Raw genomic sequence first — 11,313 nt, 5'->3', positions numbered from 1 at the left:
GATTGTATCGCCAATGTCGAATCTTCGGGCTGCTAATAAATAAAAATTTAATTAAAACACCGAAAAGTTTTATTTGTTCTACCAATGATTTAAATCTAAGATCCTAGGATCTGCAGCTTTATAAAATTAAAAAACGAAACGAAAATTAATATATCAATTGGCTTTGATTAATTATATGTCTATATAGAGAGGCCAGCTGATAACGCGTCGAAAAAAATAGTATCACTAAGTAAACGCACACTATTACAGTATTATGACGTTTGGAGAGTGTCAAGCGTAGGTGTCACGCACACCAAAATATCAGAGTTGGCTCGTTTCTTCTAGTTTTTTTGTAGTGCGACAATAATTTAGGTACTTTAAGCGTTAAGAGTTAAAAAGCTATATGTGGGTGACCTATAAATTTCCTTCTATACAGCTATTTTTCATCTAGAATAGCCTTTGAATTAAAGCGTAGGTACGTTCTCAAGTGGAAAACAAAAACCTTTTCAGGCTGTTAAATGTTTTTAAATCTTCGTATTTTTAATAAAACACTCAACATAATCTAAATTTGAATTCGCGGTAAGCTAGGATAGCTTGTGTTAACGCGTCAACAGTCAAAGCCCCGAGCGATAACTCGAAACGTTTACGAAGGCAGCAGGTCAAACAATTTGCAGCTTCGGGGATGTTTCGTAAGGCGCGAAAGATAGTTGAATATTTTTAGTTTTAAAATGGTTGTATATATTTGATTTGAAATGATATTATCTGACTATTTTTGTTATTTGAATTTTTAACTTATAAATACACTTAACACGGATTATAATTATGTGATTTCTTCCTGATTGATTTCGAGCACGGCTATTCGCATAATCTGATAAGACAGCGAACCTAATGCGATTGGACAGAATTTAGGTGCCGAATCAACCAATTTTCGTGCTTTCCTAAAATTGTGCTTGTAAACATTGTCAATTTTCCTAACTATGAGTTGCTGGAGATTTTTTTTTAATTTGCTCAACCCGAGATTGCGGTCCAAGACCTCCAAATATGCAGCCTTATTAACTATAATGGATATAATTTTCAAGTTTTCCAAAGAATATGTCGTGTGGTATGTGAGATATTAACGAATTTATTTATAAATTTTAAGCGATGTTTAGTAAAGACGCTGATTTTTCTCTCTCTCTTTCTCAAACATAATAAATTTAATGTGTGCAAGAAGAAGACAGTATTGCTTATTTAATCCTCAAAATCATTCATAGTTACAGGCGTAAATAGAAAATCTAGGAATAAAGCCTTAATAGCTTCACTTATGCGGAGGCAAGACATTTCGTTTGCCTTTATATAAAATCATGTAAAAGTAAAAAGGGACAGCAATAATACCGACCGACCGAATTCCACTGAGAACAAAACGAACTTAATTAAGTTTTAATTAAACTTGCTTTTAAACATTACACATATGTCACATACGAATAAGCGGCGTTCCGATGCATATTATTAACCTTTAATGGACCGTGTTTTATAAAATAATTTTAATATAATGATTTTAAATGTCTGAGCGATAAAATAAAGCCATTGTATTTACTTAAAAATAAAAATAGAGCTAGTATTTCTTAAAAAATAGAGTCATTTTTATTTATTTTACTTGATGTTTTCAAATGTAGATTTATTCAAACATTAATTCGAAGTAGATCAATCTAGTTCAGCGTATTATTATTTAAGTCACAGTTCACTTCGCAGTTCAAGTTTTCCGTCTCTCCGTGACTTGACAACTGAATTTAGAAATCTAGATTCTAGAAATTGTTGCGAAAGTTCTTTGACAGTACCGAGTGCGCTATTTGATTCAATCTAATGTATATATAACTTATAGAATATCTTGTTTACATCTTACAAATTTTATTTCGTATCTGTGGAAATCTTATTCAAAACTATAATGCAACAATTGTTTTTGTAATAATTTGAAAATCGAATTCAAATCGAAAATGTCTTTCATTCGATTAGGAATTACTGATTCGAAATATGAATTATATCGAGTTGAATAGTTTTTTTTTTTATTTATGAAATGTATGAAAATATTATACAGCTTATATACTTTATAATATAGTATAAATACTGCATGAAGATCAACCCTCCCCTAGTCCTTGTATAACTTGGAAACATACCGACAGTGAAGCAGTATAATTTTTTAAATACTGTATATATGAATAAAGGACAGACGAAACGAAGAGCTGATGAAAATACTCATATTATTATGAATATTTATTGGATAATAAATTGCAAGATTTTATTACATAAGTATATAATTCACTTATATCAATATTATGCGCTATTCATACAATGAGATAGGTTCAATAAGGCAGAGTACACATTGATCCTTGTCTCTTTAAATGGAACATGTTGATTTAGGGCCACTTGATGTCAGAAGTTTGAGCAGTGCTTGAAGGAAACTTTTCCTTTTAACGCTGGGAGTAGCCTCATGTTTCTAGAGTCTTATATATAAATAACCAATTAAAAGTTTAATTCTGTTAATAAAGTGAGTAAACCTTATCTATATTTTTATTAGTCCTGATGATGTTCAAAATAAACTTCTCTTATTTTAGTTTGTTGTTGGGTTATATTACTTAAATATATTTAGTAAAGATGCAGTGATTTTTTTGTTAGACGAAGGATATAATAATTATCAAATATGCTTTACAGGATTGAATTAACTCTAAAGCTTCCAACGGTTTCGTATGTAGATTCTACCGAGAAGAACCGTCAACAAAATCAGTAGTTACTCTTTTTCAACAATCAGTTAGATTTATTAAACACAATTGAATGAAATATGGTTATTATAATATATTTTATTATTATAATATGTTTTATGTGTGTGTTTATGTAAGAACTATTTATTTATGTCATGTTAATTTATGTTCCCACATAACTAAAAGATGGCAGTCTCACTCCTTTGTACTTATACTGACTTTATCAAGCAAAAAAATTGTATTGGATTAAAATTATAAACAGCATTTTATTATAAATTACTAAAGACAGCAACATTTTATTTTAATGAAATTATTTAAATTAATCACAGTTCGCATAAAATAAATAAATGTTATTGATGTCTTTCACTATTTGTGTTGGACCTCAAAAAAATGTATTTTTTGAGGTTTAAACAAAACTAAATTAATCGTAATAATAGCATATAGTAATTTATTTCAAACATTATTTTTCATTTGACTCAAAACGTAATTATACTTGCAACTTTAAAAGAAAGAGACAATTAAAATAAAGAAAAAAAAACAAGAATCGATTTGGAATTAATTATGTCACATTCACGTATGTTCTATTTTTTTAAATGTGTTTTTACAAGTGCGAGATGGCAAGCACGTTCATCGTTCGGTTGTTTTTAATAGTAATTAGAGACGGCGAATGTTATTTCTGAGCTGTTTTTGTTATTTTAGCGAGAAACGTTCCAGCTGATTGAGACATTTAATTACTCTTGATAAATCAAGGATTTTTAGAAGGCGAATGATTTTTTATACAAATCGATTACTATAACTGTCTGGTGACTTTTCGGTAGTATTGGAAATAATCTGAACATTTTAACAATTTCAAAGGCAAAACTAAATCTTTCCTTAAATAAGGTAAGTATGTTTTCTGGGTTCGAAATAGGACTACGCCGTAAGGTGTCAGAAAACCAACCCATAATCAAAATCATTCCCAAGAAAGATCGGTGTCAGGAAGGGAGCCCGTCATAAAAGTCTGACAAAATATTTAGTGCAGATAACATATTGCCCGAATGATGATAGGCCAGGCGTTCAGACGACACGAGAAAATTATGCATTAGAAATGTTTACACAAAGATCAAAATAATATGACTATTAGTAAATTAATAACCCTATTACCGTTGCAGAATAAGAATTACAATGTGAAGTACAACGCGTAAAACTTTCCACTAGTTTATTGCTCGTAAACAAGCGTGGGCGGTTCCGCTTTCGTCTAAAAGATTGCTTCCCGCTACGAGAAATATTGTCACACTTATTGGGTGCCGAATCGTAAATACTGGCCAAGGCGCGAAAATAAGAAGTTTGTAAATAAACTAAAGTGTCGTTTTGTGAAAGTGTTCCTTATTTGATTTTAATTTTTTTACGTTTGTAGTAAAGTAAAATTGTCAAAAATCTAACTCTAAAATGCAAACTTGTAACACATACAAGTTTGCATTTTAGAGTGTCATTTATTTGTGTAACCTTTGAATGAAACAAGATATATATATTTAAGAAATTTCTGATTGTATTTATGTATACCTACATATATATTTTTTGCGTTTGATAGTCATCGATATCTGAACATAATCGGTAAGATTGTATTCAGACAATCATTGATTTTCTAAAAGAATAGCCTAAAAACAGATAACATTGCCTTAACCATAAAGTAAGAAAGTTAGTTACGCTGCTAAGAATGTTTTACTCTTTTTAATTTTAATTTTACTTGGATACATAATAACATAACATAATCAGCCTGTAAATTTCCCACTGCTGGGCTAAGGCCTCCTCTCCCGTTGAGGAGAAGGTATGGAGCATATTCCACCACGCTGCTCCAATGCGGGTTGGTGGAATACACATGTGGCAGAATTTCGTTGAAATTAGACACATGCAGGTTTCCTCACGATGTTTTCCTTCACCGCCGAGCACGAGATGAATTATAAACAAATTAAGCACATGTAAATTCAGTGGTGCCTGCCTGGGTTTGAACCCGAAATCATCGGTTTTACTTTACTTTGATACTTAACTGTAATTGGTTATTAGTTAATGCCTTGTGTGACTTGCCTGGCCTTAATTTAAGACAATTATCTGGTACTATTCACGCCACCTATAATTGAACTTTGATAGTATTATAAAATAAATATTATTGTATTTGTCAACAATAAACGTACAAAGGTTTTATGGAATCAATGCTTAGCTGATTTCAATAAATCCATTGTGTGAACCAAACAAAGCAAGGCTAATGTTATATTTACTACACTTCCTGCAAAAGTGAACCAATTAATATCCTGTATATTCATTGAATTTTTAACTGGAAATTGGATGGCGAAATCCGAAACTATGAGGAATAGCAAAAAATACTTAAATGAATTTTGATATTGAAGAAAACTAATACTGCATCAATGGTGTTTTTAAAAAATCAATATTTATAATGAAAAGTCAGTGAACGAACTTATTATTATTAAAAAAAGATATTTTTTTTTGAATTTTTATATTTCATTACACATATTATATAGTTTACTTTTGATTTCAATTTAGTTTATTACTTATATAAAATTATTGTTTTTTGTTCTATCGTTAAAATATTCATATAATAAGAATTGTTTACATTAAAACCTTAATTATATTCAAATACATATATACATATACCTATATAAAAGATTTTCATTGAAATAATAATTTGAATAGAACAAATGACGTAAGGGTGTTTTTTCCCACACAGACAGGCAAAGGTCATTGATCTTTTATCCTTGACTATTTTATATTTTATGCCTTCGTTCGTTCGGAGCCTGTTTGGATTTACTACTTATTTAAATTGTAAATCAGATGCAACGGGGTAGTTACACACGAAATCTTTGGGAGCAAGTTTCGCTTCAAATTGTTTGTGAAGAATATTGAAATATAAGTTTTAAAACAATTAAATTATATAATTATAAATTAATAGATCATTTGAATAGATTGAAAACGTTTTCATACCAGAGACAAATACAACTCGATAACACTAAATAAGCAAGTTGCAAATTCGCTTTGATTATAATTTGATAATTCAACCGTATTTCTGTTTGTCGTTGGAAATGCTTATATATAGATAATTATGATTCAATTTCAATACGAGATACATCATATGGAAAGAATAACAATGACGTAGAATTTAATGTTCGATATTAGTGAAACATTTGAAATTCGAATTCATAAATATTATCAACATAATATAATAAACTAAAACTAGTGGGTCGCCCGCTAGACTTCGCGTTTATTCAACTGATTTTTAGGAATTTCGAAATCTCAGTTTTGTATTGATTTAATTTGAACGTAAACTGACGACGTCTGTTTGCACGTTTTACTTTTCTTTTTATATATACAGGCATAGCGCCGCTCGTACCCAGCCAGTAACATTTTTCCGCGTTCTAAAATTAATTGTTTGTTAAGTCATAACAATTTGATAAATTGCAATCATGAATCCTCTTTATTTTTCTGCACATCTACGGCTGAAGCTCTTCAATGTGAGACTATAACTGATTTTTTATCCCATAATCACTGGGACAAAAATCGGCTTACGCTATTAATATGTATATAAAGATGTAACATCACTTTTTTATGTTTTGACTTTGCATGAAAGCCGCCTGTCCTACACAGTCAAATTTTACTCGGAGTAATATTTTTTAAATTTGTAATTTCTGGCTAAATCACTCTTTAAACCAACAACAATTTATTGCTGTTTGCCGATAGAATATCTGATACCCAATCATCAATAACCGAAACGGGTTTGCGCAAAGCTCTAGCGCCAAGCCAATTAAATTAGGCAACGCAAAGCTCACTTCCAGCAACCTTATCGAACACCACGATATCTTTTATGTTTAGCCATTTTGTTATGATCCCTTATCGCGATGCTTGGAACAGTCTTAAAACAGAATCTTCTAAATGAAGATGCTGTGTCATCCCAAATGTCCGTATCGTTAATGCACGTTTTATACATGGTATTCGTTATATATATATATATATATATATATATATATATATATATATATATATATACATATACACTACTATACTTGCGAAAAAAATTGCGTTTTGAACGTCAACGAAGCTGTCATCGGAACTATGGAAGTAAAATTAAAGTGGATAGAAGTTGTAAAGATATATAAATAGATAAAGATAATATATTAATAAAGAACTACTAGTAGAGTACAATACAGTGTATCTTAGTTTCGGTTATCTTTATTCTTTCTTCTGTGGGGATATGTTATAGATCATTTATACACCATTAATGCGCCCTCAACAAAAGGAAGGAGGAGTCATTAAACTGGAACAGCAACCTAGTATTGGCGTTTGCCGGTAGCAGAACTGGTGAAAACTGTTTCGTATTGTACAGTTCATGAGCTTGACGAGTGTGAGACGAGAATGGACTTTACTTTTTTTTTTTTATTTTGTCACAAAACCAACCGGTAAATAATACATTTTTATACATAGAAACAAAGTTTGCCACACATATTTGATAAATAAAAAAAATTGTTTTGATGGGACAAACCCAAATGTAATGTATTTTTGTAGTGCATTATTGTTATTTTTAAAATCGGTGCAATTTCTTTCTTAGCTACCTTATTCATGTTATCATACATTTGACATAGCCAAACACTTTTGAAAAATTCAACATGTGTCTATATAAATGTTAGGTATATAGTGAATCACAAATAGTTCTACGTGCATATTGTTGACGTTGACGTGTACTCACATTCAACTGGTGACACACCGCGTATTTACGAGATCGTAAATTCCGTTCCTGGTAATACATGTATTTGCTGAGCTGTGACCAACATCAATGCTCTAAATGTACGTAACATATCACTTTCTGTTAGAGTTAACATAAAACTTTTGATATCAATACGGACGACGAGTATTTATTGTATTAATGTACTGGCCTTTTGTTTTATGTCTTTGTCTTTTGAAACATAAAAGTTAAAAAGTGCCATAGAGATCGAAGTCAGAATTTGAATTTGGAAATATAGCTTTATTTTTTTTATTTTGCTAGCTAAGGTTGTATTGCTTCTTAAAAGTATTACTATAGTAATATGTTACTGGTATGCAGGTTTCCCCACGATTTTCTTTCACTGCCAAGCTTGTGAATTATAAACACAAATATATACCTAATACAGGGTGTATATTATTCGTAACTATCCAAAGGCGTATCAGTTGAAAATAGTTTTTATTGGTCATTTATGTTAATTTATTTCGTTTACTTCAATTAACGCGATTTGAGTAGAAATGAAGTTCTAGGAAACGAGAAATTGAATTCGTATTATAAAAAAAGTATCGTGAAACAAGTTCAGTGTTTAAATATGAAATGAATGAATGAAAAAAAAATGAGTTAAATTGAAATACGTGTTGGGATATTTCAGCTATTTTTATTATTAAGTTTAACTATTAAGGGTAGTGCCCTTCACATGATAATATAAAAATATTTTATAATAGCAACAAAAAATCGTATTACAACGTAGCTTTAGAGACTTTTTCGCACAGAACGTTAAAAAAATAATATAAACTGAGATATTATCTATTCTGAAGTTCCATTGTGAACAGAAATTCCAATGATCCTTATATTTACGAGGGTGTAAACCATGGAACAGTGACAGAGGATCGTCCCCCGCACTTTATACAGCCCATATATCGTGTGAAGGTATCCACGCCAATGTCAGAATGAATTTTAATTTTTTTCTTTTTGTTTATATTCAACAATTCGCTTTTGATATTTAAATATTATTCTAAAAATACAAAAAGGCTTTCAAACAGCTTAGTAACTGACATTTTCGTTTTCGAGATTTTGATTATATACATACAAAAATAAAATTATTTAGAATATGTATATATAGAATTTTCCGTAACAGTTATAAGAATATTTTTCATCCCAAATCAATTATCATCAATAAAGATAACGTTTTATTTATTTATTTACTTGTATTTATTTATATACTATATTAAATATAAATAGTAAAAATGATCCTTCGAGCCGGATTTGAACCAGCGACCTATGGATTACAATGATCACGCTACAGTCCACCGCTCTACCAACTGAGCTATCGAAGGCCTGACGTGATATCTGACTTATAACTCCACATTTAATTTAAATCAACGACGTGTCGCTAATTCTTTGAAATATAAACACGGTGTACAATGGTACAAGACAATATTTATTGATACAATTGTATTTTCAATATCAATGATTACAAGTATTTGTTTCGATTTCGAGGGTCAATGTAAATGCTTTCATATAAATCGGTACGTACTGATTAATCTAGTGTTGTTTTTATAATAAATAAATTAATAAATATTGGACAACATTACTACATACGTTACTCTGATCCCAATATAAGTAGCTAAGGCACTTGTGTTATGGAAAATCAGAAGTAACGACGGTACCACATACACCCAGATCCAAGAAAATATAGAAAACTAATGAACTTTTTCTACATCGACTCGGCCGGGAATCGAACCCGGGACCTCGGAGTGGCGTACCCATGAAAACCGGCGTACACAGTACTCGACCACGGAGGTCATCAAATATTATATATCGTTATAATAATAATGATTTACAACAAATGTAATTGTAGTAATATTAATTAAACAAGTAAAGTGATAATAACATTAAATAATATGTTCAAGACGTATTTTAATCGCTACAATCCTATTTACGCTCACTTACTTAGTGGTAAGGCTTTGTGCACCCGTGTTTACATTTCAACCGTCTACCTATTATACAATAACTGTATTGTAAACAAACAAAACATCAGTTCTTTTAATAAATATTAATAAAAATTGCACAACATCACATACATTACTCTGATCCCAATGTATGTAGCTAAAGCACTTGTGTTATGGAAAATCAGAAGTAACGACGGTACCACAAACACCCAGACCCCAGACAACATAGAAAATTAATGAACTTTTTCTACATTGACTCGGCCGGGAATCGAACCCGGGACCTCAGAGTAGCGTACCCATGAAAACCGGTGTACACACTACTCGACCACGGAGGTCGTCGAAAGTTTTTTTATTTGTGAAATCTTATTTAAAGGGCGAGTTTGCCAGTTTACAAATATATATGATTATAGGACCAAAGGATATAACGTACCTTATATACTCACAACAAATGTGTTTTTTCAAGTAACAAAAAAGATACATATATATTTTTTTCTGTATGTATATGTATATATATTTATGTTCAACATTCGTAATAGGAAGAGGATGACAGAATAACAGTTCGACAAACGCAGATCGACACATCTTGTGTATTAGTTCAGCTGCTTAACATTTCCAAAGATAATTAAGATCTAAACTAAAATAGAAACTAAAGCAAAACGTACTCGTGTAAATGCTCGAAACAATTATACGAGTATAACCTACGAGTTCGTATTGTTATTAGTATTTGTACAGCTAGAATTCTAATAATCCTGGTAGAGCCTGAAATATTTGTTAATTGTATTTAATTTTTTATGACAAAAAATTATATACGCTATTAAATGAGTGTTTTATATAAATATAATAAGCATTTCAATAAATAATTGACCAAATTTGGACGAAATAAAAGTAATCTCACTCAGGTTCCTTACCGGTTTTGCTCAGACCTTGTTCTTTTCATGTCCAAACAACTGTCTCTTAGTATACAATGTAACGGTAATTTGCTTTGTGAATATATATTAATAAGTCAAAAATAACATCACACCTTCGATAGCTCAGTTGGTAGAGCGGTGGACTGTAGCTTGTTAATTGTCATCCATAGGTCGCTGGTTCAAATCCGGCTCGAAGGATATTTTTTAGTAACATTCAAATTTAATTTTGTTCATTTGGTTTCAGAATATGTATTCAAATTTATTTATAATAATGGATATTAGATATTTCTTATCCATTTAATTTTGATACCGTTATACCAGATTCGGATATAGAAGAGGGCATCCGGGACTAAGTCTTCAGGGCTTGAAGAATAAGCATTTCTGAACCAAAAAGCATTCCAATTCTGGCCACTAGATATGTATGTATGTTCCGGTTTTAAGGGTGAGTGAGCCTACTGTGAACTACAGGCACAAAGGCCATAACAAGGGAGTGGTTAATATTTCTTACAGAGTGTCTATGGGTGTAGATGAATTTACCATCACGTGGCCTTTTTGCTCGCCCTGATATTTAAGAAAATATGTAGATATAGTAAAATACAATTATAATTATTATCATCCCATACATACTTTATCTCAATGTTCGTGAAAATAATTTATTTTGTTCTGCAATAAATTATTGAAATTTCTTTGATTTAATTTCTCTTTATTTGGAAAATAAATAGAGGCATCCATTCTTTTGTTGCCTATGGTTTTCAGTTTTCTGAATCTGGTTTTGCGAAATATAGTAAAGTAGCGTATATTTTGTAGTCTAGTCTAGCTAACTGTGTATTATATGACAAAGTTACAAGTGTGTGCGCAAAATTGGGACACTATATTTTTCCTAATGATGTCAATGCTACAAGTCTAGAAAGGGATCAGGCACAGGCCCAGTGGATTTATGAAAAAAAAAACAAAATTCAAAATAAAAAAATATAAACCTTTTACTAAGGATCATT

The 11,313-nt window shown here is 30.7% G+C and overlaps 2 non-coding genes across 2 annotated transcripts; one reads left to right on the top strand and one right to left on the bottom strand.

The window, feature by feature from the left end:
• Positions 1 to 8,709: 8,709 nt before the first annotated feature.
• On the bottom strand, positions 8,710 to 8,795 carry Trnay-gua (transfer RNA tyrosine (anticodon GUA)). The gene is given in 2 exon segments: positions 8,710 to 8,745; positions 8,759 to 8,795. It is a non-coding gene; the product is annotated as a tRNA-Tyr (tRNA).
• Positions 8,796 to 10,430: 1,635 nt separating this feature from the next.
• Positions 10,431 to 10,516, top strand: Trnay-gua (transfer RNA tyrosine (anticodon GUA)). The gene is given in 2 exon segments: positions 10,431 to 10,467; positions 10,481 to 10,516. It is a non-coding gene; the product is annotated as a tRNA-Tyr (tRNA).
• Positions 10,517 to 11,313: the final 797 nt, after the last annotated feature.

The sequence above is a fragment of the Vanessa tameamea genome, chromosome 2 (assembly GCF_037043105.1).
Source record: "Vanessa tameamea isolate UH-Manoa-2023 chromosome 2, ilVanTame1 primary haplotype, whole genome shotgun sequence".
Taxonomy (NCBI): domain Eukaryota; kingdom Metazoa; phylum Arthropoda; class Insecta; order Lepidoptera; family Nymphalidae; genus Vanessa; species Vanessa tameamea.
Note: the sequence above shows the minus strand (reverse complement) of the source record. Positions and strands in the feature narration are given on the sequence as shown.